Source organism: Myotis myotis, unplaced genomic scaffold, assembly GCF_014108235.1.
Source record: "Myotis myotis isolate mMyoMyo1 unplaced genomic scaffold, mMyoMyo1.p scaffold_m19_p_9, whole genome shotgun sequence".
NCBI lineage: Eukaryota > Metazoa > Chordata > Mammalia > Chiroptera > Vespertilionidae > Myotis > Myotis myotis.
In genome coordinates, this window is record NW_023416401.1 from 63024725 (window position 1) to 63035514 (window position 10790).

Here is a 10790-nt window from a genome sequence, read left to right on the forward strand (position 1 = left end):
GAAACAATTATGCTCAAAGGAGAAAACATTAACAACTGAGAGATCTAGGTGGTGGATATATGTGTTCAATTATTCGTCTCACTTTTCTGTTTGAAAATTTTCATAATAAAAAAGTGGGAGGGAATGCCCCATTATTTCCAAATGGCCCCTATTAGACTCTTATCCTTCATTGAGAAACGACATCTTCATTTTGTATCAGCTTTATTTTCATAAATGTTGTGTCTGATTATCAATTTAAAACCCCTACAGGGACTGCTTTTTTCTTTTTTTAAAATATATTTGCTCCTTGGCATCCTCCTTCAGAAGATGATCTCTGGATGTAGGGGAATGTCCTCGTGGCAGTGGGAAGAGGTGGCCATCCTACTTTGGGTCCTTGCTGGTGTCACAAGGTGTCCCTTGCCCTGCCTGGTCAGTGGCATCTATATGGCATGAGTTCCTAAAGTCTCGCCGGCACTGACTCACCTCTCTCCTGGCACCCGAGCCCCTCTGAATCTCAGCTGCATCCTCCATGCAGCCTGTTCAGGCGGGTGCCTACTGCTCCGCAGGCTCACTGTCTCGCATACATCCCAGCAGTCTCCCCGATTCCTTGCTGGGTGCGCATAGGATCCTTCCCAGTCTGAGATGCACCATAACACAGGTGACAAAACAGGGATGGGATAAGGTGCCGTAACGGGGGAGCCCAAGCATCCACCATACCTTACAAGGATACGGCACTTTACAGAGTCCAGGCGCGCTCTCCTTTCAATAGCAAAGCCTTCCCGAGTGCCTCCTCCGGCCCAGGCACTGTGCTCAGGGCCTGGGCCCGCCAGCCCACCACACACGCCACGCGCTGGTATGTGAGAGGGTGAACAAATCACAACACAAGGGAATATCAAGCAATGTCAAAAAAGTAAAATGCATCAATAGGTTCTGATAAGGAAAGATATCCAAGATATGTTGTTAAATAAAAAGGCAAGTTTCAATATAATAGGTGGGATAGAGTATGATCCCTTTTCTATGGAAAAAAAAAAGAATTGAAAGCAACACTCTTCTATCTGCATTAAATAATACTGGCGCCAAGTAATTATCTACCTGCTTGCCCTGGGAAATGCCTGCTGTTAAGATAAGATGGAACCAGTGACACACTTTACTTATTAAAACAGAAAACTTGCTCATCTAGACTCACTTCAAGGCGCTTACCCTTCTGGACCCACCAATCCAAAGCTCTTATGTCATAAGTTCTGCCCAATCCCAACCAGTTACCTGCCTTATATGACCCACCTTAGAACAGTGCAGCCTTTAAAACCCCATATCCTTTCTTAATGAAGTGTCTTCACTTGGAAATACTACTCAGACTTTTCCGGGTGCCGTTCTCCCTTTCTGAAATAAGCTTAGCTTTGCTCAATCGGTATGTTTCCTGCTTGCTTTTTAGGGCAGGGGTCGGGAACATCTGACCCCTGGGCAGTATAAGGCCTGTGAAATCATGTGGTCTGGCCCTGCCAAAGCATTACGGGTGAGTTAATTAAATGAATGACCAAATATAGCAGGCTAATTTTTAGGTTGATAATTTTGTATGGCCCTCAAATTATGTTATAAATATCCAAATGGCCCTTGGCAAAAAAAAAATTTCCCCACCTCTATTTTAGGAAATCAATGATCAATAACAATAATAATTTAATACCTGCTGGGCACTGAGCTGATTGCTTTATACCCCAATCCTACTCTCTGAGAGGTTTCTTTTCCCTCTGAGAGTTTTAATATCATTGTTCCCATTTTACAGATGAAGAAACTGAGGATTAGAATGTGAACAACTCGCCAAATATTACACAGGGAATAAGACAGAGACTACATTCAATCCCAAGAAGTCTGACGCCTGAGCTTGAGGGTTTAACTCCCTAATACTGCCTCTGTTCTGCTTATTATGGCTATATAACAAGTTTTTCAAAATCCCAGTGGCTTTAATAAAATAAAATAAAAACAGTTATTTTGCTCATGAATCTTCGATTCAGGCAGGGCTTTGTGAGGATACTAGTAATTGTCTGCTCCAGTGGAGGTCACTCGGATGCTGGAAGCCGGAATCATCTGGAAGCTCATTTTTTCGCTTACCTGGCAGTTAACACTGTCAGCTGGGACCTCAGCTGGGCAATCAGCCGGAGCACTTGCACGCGGCCTCTTCATGTGACCTGGGTTTCCTCATAACGTGAGCATCCCAAGAAAGAGAGATTTCTGGGCAGAGCCATATTGCCTTTGATGACCTAGTTTTGAAGTCATGCAGCATCACTTTGCCACATTCTCCCTGTCCAAGCAATCACAAAGCCCTCCCCAGGTTCAAGGGGAGGAAAAATAGACTCACCTTGTGATGGGGCGTGGCAATATCAAGAAGACCATGGGAGACCAGAAATATTGCTGTGGTCATTTTTGGAATTGCAGTCTTCTACAGGCCCATATTCAGCGTGCTTGTATATACAGTAAAATCGGAAATATTTCAGAACAGGTAGTTAACTATGGGTATTTCTGGGGCTAACAGGGGGCCTTTTATTTTCTACTAGAGGCCCGGTGTACAAAAATCTGTGCACTCGGGAGGAAGAGGGGGTCCCTCAGCCCGGCCTGTGCCCTCTCGCAGTCTGGGACCCCTCGGGAGATAACGACCTGCTGGCTTAGGCCTGCTCCCGGGTGGCAGAGGGCAGGCCCAATCCCTAGGTGCAGCCCCTGGTCGGGCCCAGAGCAGGGCCGATTGAGGAGTTGGGGTGCCGCCCCCTGTCATGCACAGAGCAGGGCGGATTGGGAGGTTGCGATGCCACCCTCAGTCATGCTCAGGGTAGGGCCGATTGGGGGGGTGGGGCACCGCCCCCTGTCATACTCAAGGCAGGGTCGATAGGGAGGTTGCGGCGCCACCCCCTGTCACGCACAGAGCAGGGCCCATCAGGGGGGTTGGGGCTCCTTACCCTGTCACACACAGAGCAGGGCCAATCAGGGGGTTGAGGAGCTCCCCCCTGTCATGCACAGAGCAGGGCCAATAGGGGAGTTGGGGCACTGCCCCCTGTCACACACAGAGCAGGGCGGATCAGGGGGTTGGGGTGCCGCCACTGTCACACTCAGAGCCGCAGGGCGATCGGGGGGTGGGGATCTCCCCCCTGTCACGCACAGAGCAGGGCGGATAGGGAGGTTGTGGCCCCGCCCCCTGTCACACACAGAGCCGCAGAGAGATCAGGGGGTTTGGTCGCTGCCCCCTGTCACGCTGATCCCGGTGCTGGGAGGCATATTACCCTTTTACTATATAGGATAGAAGCCTGGTGCACGGGTGGGGGCCGACTGGTTTGCCCTGAAGGGTGTCCTGGATCAGGGTGGGGGTCCTGCTTGGGTGCCTGGCCAGCCTGGGTGAGGGGATGATGGCTGTTTGCATCTGGTCACACCCCCTTCAGGGTGGGGGTCCCGCTTGGGTGCCTGGCCAGCCTGGGTGAGGGGATGATGGCTGTTTGCATCCGGTCACACCCCCTTTAGGGTGGGGGTCCCCACTGGGGTGCCTGGCCAGCCTGGGTGAGGGGCTGAGGGCCGTTTTCAGGTTGGCGCGTGACTGAAGCTCCCAACCTGTCCTTTTTTCCTTTTTTTTTTTTATTCTGGGCCAGCTTTAGCTCTGAGGCTGGGCTCCAGCTATGAGACCTCCGCTGCTGAAAGCAGGTTTCTGGCCTTTGTTTACCTTGTATTTGAAACAATGTTGCGGTCCTGCTGGCTGAAGCCTGGGGTTTTGTTTAGTGTCTATATTTGTTACAATGTTGCTTACAGTGCAGCTGAGAGGCCGGCAAGGCAGGCGGGGAAGCTTGGCTTCCTCCGTCACTGAAGCAAGCAAGCCTCCCTGTTCACGTCAGCTGCCTGGCTGCCGGCCGCCATCTTGGCTGGCAGTTAATTTGCATATCGCCCTGATTAGCCAATGGGAAGGGTAGCAGTCATATGCTAATTACCATGTTTCTCTTTTATTAGGATGATGTTTGCATTTTTGTAATGAATGTTTAAAACACTATGGCAACATTATTTTTTAAAGATTTAGCATCCATTCTGAAGAAGCTTATGCTAAAGGTGTTATGCTGTCCGTTACCTATTTCTTCTCCTTCATTCATTTCTGCTTCTTGATGCTCTACTTTGTTCCTCTGGAAGCTGAACTCTACAAACTGTATCACCTGGACTCCTTTGCCCTCTGACTTCTGGTTGGGTTGATCCAATGAGAGCTGAAGGAAATCAGAGAGTGAGAAGAGGCAGGTTGGGGTGTTTATTCTCCCTTCCCCACCTGCCCATGGGTCTCCCTGGGTCCCAGTAACACTTCCTTCATCTCTATGCTTCAGACTCAAGAGTGATATCAATGCCTCTGTGGTTATTCCCTGGGGTGCCTCCTCATCCCCTATGGGTTCCCTTAATCCTATCTATTCCTCTGTTATTGTCTCTTCCTTACACTTTCTTTAATTAAGCCCTTTAAGTGTGCCCTCTGTTCCCTACCAAGTCCCTGAATGATCCAGGAAGGCACTGATGCAGACAGACATGCAAACAATGACATTACAGTGTGCTGATTGCTTTAAGAGGCATGTATAGGAAAAGAATAGTTAGGTTGTGTGTGTGTGTGTGTGTGTGTGTGTGTGTGTGTGTGTGTGTGTTTTATAAAAATATATAATTTTTTATTGACTTCAGAGAGGAAGGGAGAGGAAGAGAGAACTAGAAACATCAATGAGGAGAGAGAATCATTGATCAGCTGCCTCCTGCACACCCACATTAGGGACTGAGCCCACACCGAGGCATGTGCCCTGACTGTGGCCTCCTGATTCACAGGTCAGCGCTCAACTGAGCCATGCCGGCCGGGCGCTAGGTTTTTTTGAAAGAGTCAGGAAAGCCTTCCCAAAGAAAGTGACACTTAAATTGGACAAGAAAGATGAGTCAATATGTAATACTCTTGGTAATACTTTAAGCAATAAAACAATTTAAAAAAAAAAAGAAAAGAAAGATGAGTCAGCGTTCCCCCTGTTTGTGAAAAAGAGAACAAGTTTCTAACCCTGTGAGGTTTCCATAGATAAGGAAATAGGCCCACAGAGGTTAGGTGACTTACCCATGGCCACACAGGGAGTAGCATAGATTCAAGCCTTCTGCTTACTCCATCACACTACAAGGAAAGTTTGTCCGTTCAGATGCTTTTGGCTGTAAGTAACCAGAAAAAAAAAAAAATTGTTTAACAGTAAGGAAAATGTATTACATAATGATTGTATGTAATATTGTAATTTAATATCAAGACCACGGTCAGGCAACTCCAGGGTTGATTAAATTAAATCAGATATTCAACAAAGTCATCAAGAAGAAGATCTAAATAAATGGAGAACTAAACTCTGAATTGAAAGACTCAGTATTGTTGTCAATCCTCCTCAAATTGACTTATAGATTTAATGCAATTGCAATCAACTTCTTACAAGGTTTATGTGTGGGAATTATCTAGCTAATTCTAAAATTTACATGGAAATACAAAATCTTAGAGCAGCCTAGACAATCTTGGAGAACACACACTACCAGATACCAGTGTTTAATGTAAAGCTATAATAATTAAGCCAAAGTACTACTGACACAAGGCTAGACAAAGACCAATGGAACAGAATAGAGTTCAGAAATTGACCCAAACATGTATGTTCATTTGATTTACAAAAAGGGTGCTACTGCAATTCAGTTGTGCTGGAGAAACTGGATATCCATACAGAGGATATCTGTATGGGGAAAGATGAATTTTTACTTCATATTACATTAATAAAAATTAATGTAATATGAATTATAGACCTGATGCAAAAGTTAAAAAGAATCTGTCTACTAAAAAACATAGAAAAGTATCTTCATGATCAATATCTCAAATTGAATGCAAAAAACACTACACTGAAAGAATTGATGATTTGGACTTTCTTAAATATAAGAACTTAGGCTCCTCAAAAGACATTACTAAGCAAATGAAGAAGCAATCTACAGACTGGGAGAAGATATTTGCATTTCATATATCTGACAATGGACTTATATCCAGAACATAAAGGAACTCCTACAAGTCAATAAGTAAAAGACAAAACAATCCACGTTTAAAAAGGGAAAAAGACTTGAACAGGCCAGGCACCTGTTAGAAGAGGAAATGACCAAAAATCACTTGAAAAGATTATCTGAAGAAAGCAAACAAAAACTACAATAAGATACCACTACTTCTTGGAATCTATCCAAAGAAGCCCCAAACACTAATTCAAAAGAATATATGTCCCCTATGTTCATTGCGGTGCTATTTACAACTAGTGGCCTGGTGCATGGATTCATGCACATTGAAAGGAAATTAATTAGAAGAAATATTTTAACATTGCTATTCACCCTTTCTCTCTAATAGAAGTGTCAGAGATGAAAGAAAATTAGTAAAATGTATAGGAAAATAATATATAAATTTATTAATAAATAAATAACAACATGATACAACAATAACAAAGACATGATATGAAAACAACAAAAACATGATATAAAAACAACAAAAACATGATACAAAAACAACATTGATAAAAACAATGACTGATAAATTGATTAAACTTATTCTAATATCTCCCTGTATACCACATTAAGAGTAAAAACACTTTCAGAGTGCTTGACTAATTTCCCTTGTGATAAAGTATTTACAATTTTAACTTTAACATCACACGCTCTTTGAACTCGAGAGAAAGCAATATATAACTGACCATGTCTGAAAATGGGTTCAGGTAGGAATATTCCTACTCTGTCTAGAGTTTGTCCTTGTGATTTATTAATAGTTATCGCAAATGCTGGCATCATGGGAAACTGTCTTCGAATTAATTTAAATGGGAGGCCAATGTCAGACAGGGACAAATCAATTCCTGGAATCAGAACTACCGCTCCTTCCGCAGATCCTGTTAATACTTCAGCTTCGATTATGTTAGGTCGCAATCTTGTGATAATAAATCTAGTACCATTGCAAACACCCCATTTACTATTAAGATTTCTCAGTAGCATGATGATTGCACCCACTTTCAATTTTAATTTATGACATAGCATTCCCAAAGGAGTAATACTCTTAAGAAACTCAATGGGAAAATTTCCCTTTTCGGCATCAACTGTTGAGTCAATGGAATCATCACTCAAATAGGTGTGAAAATTGCTGCTTTCAGCTTCAGAATGTCAACAAAAACAACCAAATTCACACTCAACAATGACAGATCAAAACACATGCGTGCGATCGGTGCCAGCGAGAGCTTTATATGTATTGTGCATGCTCGAATGAATGTTTATTTTTAAATTGCCAGTGCACGTCATATGTACTGGCCGGCCGACTGGTCAGATGGTCAGATGGATGGTCAGAGGTACATACGGTTGGTCACTTAGCCTTTTACATGTGCCAGTGAGACCTTTATATGTATCGTACCTGTGGGAGTCAACGTTTATTTTTAAATTGCCAGTGCGCATCATATGTACCGGCCTGCCGGTCGGTCAGATGGTTGGACAGATGTATGGTCAGTCACTTAGCCTTTTTTTACATATAAATAGACAATTTTTGGAAATAGCCCAAGTGTCCATCAATACATGAGTGGGTAGAAAAGCTGTGGAACATTTGCACAATGGAATACCACTAGGCTGTAAAAAAAGAGGGAAATCTTACCTTTTGTGACAGCATGGATGGACCTAGAGAGTATTGTGCTAAGTGAAATAAGCCAGTCAGAGAAAGACAAATACCATATGATTTCACTTACATGTGGAATCTAATGACCAAAATAAACTAAAAAACAAATTAGAAGCAGACTCATAGATACAGAGAACAGACTGACAGTTGTCAGAGGGGAGGGGGTTGTAGGGCTGGGTGAAAACATAAAGGGATTAAGCCAAAAAAAGGGGTGGGGGGAAGGAAAGGAAAGAAGAGAAGGGAAGGGAAAGGAAAGGAAGGGAGGGGAGGGAAGAGAGAGAAGAGAAGAGAAGGGAAGGGAAGGGAAGGGAAGGGAAGGGAAGGGAAGGGAAGGGAAGAGAAGAGAAGAGAAGAGAAGAGAAGAGAAGAGAAGAGAAGAGAAGAGAAGAGAAGAGAAGAGAAGAGAAGAGAAGAGAAGAGAAGTACAACTCACATGACCCAACTCCTGCTATGTGCAAGGAGGGGAAATCTGATGAGATTCTGGTACAGTTTCCCTCAAAGAGGAACATGCTTAAGGCCTTTCGGCTTCCTTACAGGGCAGCAGCATGTGTGTTTATAACGTGCTTTTCAACTTAGTGGGGTTTGTGTGTGTGTTGTTTTGTTTTTCACTTCTATCGCAATCATACATTTATTGCTGGTTTGCTCCCAGCCCTCCATATGGTTGCTGAGGGAGATCATCTGTAGGGGGAGGACTCGGAACTGATGAGGCAGTTGAGGGGCTCCAGCTGGGAACCTAAAATGTACCTACACTTCACAGACTGGGAGTGCTGGGGGGCAGAAGGAGGAGACACTAGAAAAGGGAAGGAGGGATCCAGGGGCTGTGCCCAATGTGGTCAGGGTCGAGTTGGGGCGGGGGAGGGGCGGGCTGCAAGGATCGCAGGTGGACGGATCCTGGGCTCTGGGGGAGGGGAAGGGTGGAATTGCACCTGGAGACCAGTGGAGACAGGGATTGGTCTTAGGGCAGTAGGATCCCCTCCCAGACCTGGCATATTCCACTTAATATCACTAAGTGGGCCCTAAAATTTTCATTAAGAAGTTCTTAACAAAAATGCCAAAAGGAAGCCTATTTCCATTATATTAAATAGGGAATATTATATACACATTAGCTCAAGACCCTAAACCAATTTCCTGAAATTTTACTAAAACTCGGTAAACTGTGTGTATGTGTATGTTTTTTTAAAACTATCAAGTTGCGATGTAAGATGCTTAGCATTACTTCCACATCATCGGCAGTTAAATTGGTTGTTAAATGCTGGCTTACTGGCCTCTCTTGCTGCTGGCAACAGTGAGGTGCACAACCTTTTGTTAGCACAGTTGACTTTTTGTTGTATCTTTTTATTTGTTTCATCCAGTTATATTGATTAATACGTGGAATATTTTTATCATTTGCTTTTAAGAAGGGAAATGAAAACAACAGCTGTGTCAGGAGAGCGTTTGGAAGCATATGGCAGAAGACATGAGAAAAGAGATGTAAACCATGAAAGGCTTCTATGTCTCGTGTAACAAGGCATCCTGGGCACGCCTCCTCTTGCCTCCTTAACTCTCTGCCAGAGAGCAGAGACTCTCATCTCCGGCTTCTGCAGCCTCATAGTTGCATGGTGTTTGCTGCGCCTCCAGGCAACACATCAATATTCCAGGCAGGAAGGGGCAGAAAAGGCCAAAGGAGGCAAGAAAATGGGCTCTGTTCCTTCTGTAAAAGCTTTCCTGGATGTGTCACCCGTGACTTCCACCGCATTCATCAGCCAGACTGGCTGGTACTAGACGGTCTGGGTCACGCGACTGATTTTTCCACACTTCTACACGTACCTCTGACCTACCAACTTTATTTGGGATCTAATGTGAAACTTTGTTCCCCAAGTAATTTTGTTTGAACTGTCCTATTGAATTTTAGGCGTATAGATATAATTTAATATAAACATTTGCCCCACAAGCATTGTTGTTGAGAGACACATATACTGTACACTATCAGGTTTGGGTATTATCATCTGACAGTCACTCTACTGGGAAACAGGCCCTGCCTGGTTACTGTGGAGGTTTTTCCTTACATACAACTCTACCTCGTCTCTGGCAACACAGTAAATAAGCCCTTCAGTGTGCCATACTTAATGTAAACTGTCCTATATTGTTGGACAGTTAAAATGCCTCCAGTTTTTCACAATTATAAACAAAGCTGCATCGAACATCTCTGTACAAACAGCCTTACCCACTTGTCCAATTACTTGTTTGAGAGGAATTAAATCCGTGAAATGAAATCTTGGGGCTGATGGCTCTGCAAATATAAAATTTTGACACCTACTGCCAAGTTGCCCTCCAAAAGGTTGTAGCAGCTCCACTACTTCTCCGTGGCTGGAGCAGTGAACATGCATCACAGGGCCACGCTGGCCCACCTCGATGGAGGGAGGATGGATGGCTCTGTGAGTGCAGCCTTTGGAAGCAGAGCTTCGTAATTCAGGTGCCAATTACATTTGGAAATGAGATTAGCACATGGAATCTTCCCATTCATCTCGGAGAGCTCCAAGGTTCCTGGGCAGAATGAAACAATAAAACAAAACCAGTGAAACGAAGTCAATGTGGACGCAGGACATTTACCCTGATCAATGTGCCCATTCAGAACGGATTTTCTGGGCAGCGTGCGTGGCTCTGACTTGAATGAACATCAACACCGCACTCAGCTGCAGTTCTTCCCCATCAGAGGCCCTCCCTAAACATGCCTGTTGATTCCACCAGCCTCTTCCTTAAAAGTACGTCATGGTGCCCCATCCCATGCATGTCCTTGAGAATGAGGCCCAATGTCCTAATAGAACAATTACTGTTGTTCACTAAATAATAATAATAATAATAATAATAATAATAATAATAATAATGACAGCATCAACAATCAGTAATATAAACGTTAGCATGTACATAATGGGGGTTTACTGTTTAATGGGTACGGAGTTTCAGTTTGGGGGGATGAGAAAGTTCTGAAGATGGATGGGGTGATGGTCGCACAACAATGTGAATGTACTTAATGTCTGAATTGAACACTCAGGAATGCTTAAGATGATAAATCTATGTTACATGTATTTTACAGTAGTATAGTTCAACTTGGAAGCTGTCACTCTGTCCTAACAAGTAAGAAGCTGAGTCAACT

At 43.9% G+C, this 10790-nt stretch overlaps 1 long non-coding RNA gene across 1 annotated transcript; it reads right to left on the minus strand.

The window, feature by feature from the left end:
- Positions 1-1867: 1867 nt before the first annotated feature.
- Positions 1868-10177, minus strand: LOC118663509. Its single transcript, XR_004970067.1, has 4 exons — positions 9954-10177; positions 5069-5157; positions 4073-4202; positions 1868-2435 (listed from the first exon to the last, which is right to left on the minus strand). It is a non-coding gene; the product is annotated as an uncharacterized LOC118663509 (long non-coding RNA).
- Between the last annotated feature and the right edge of the window lie 613 nt (positions 10178-10790).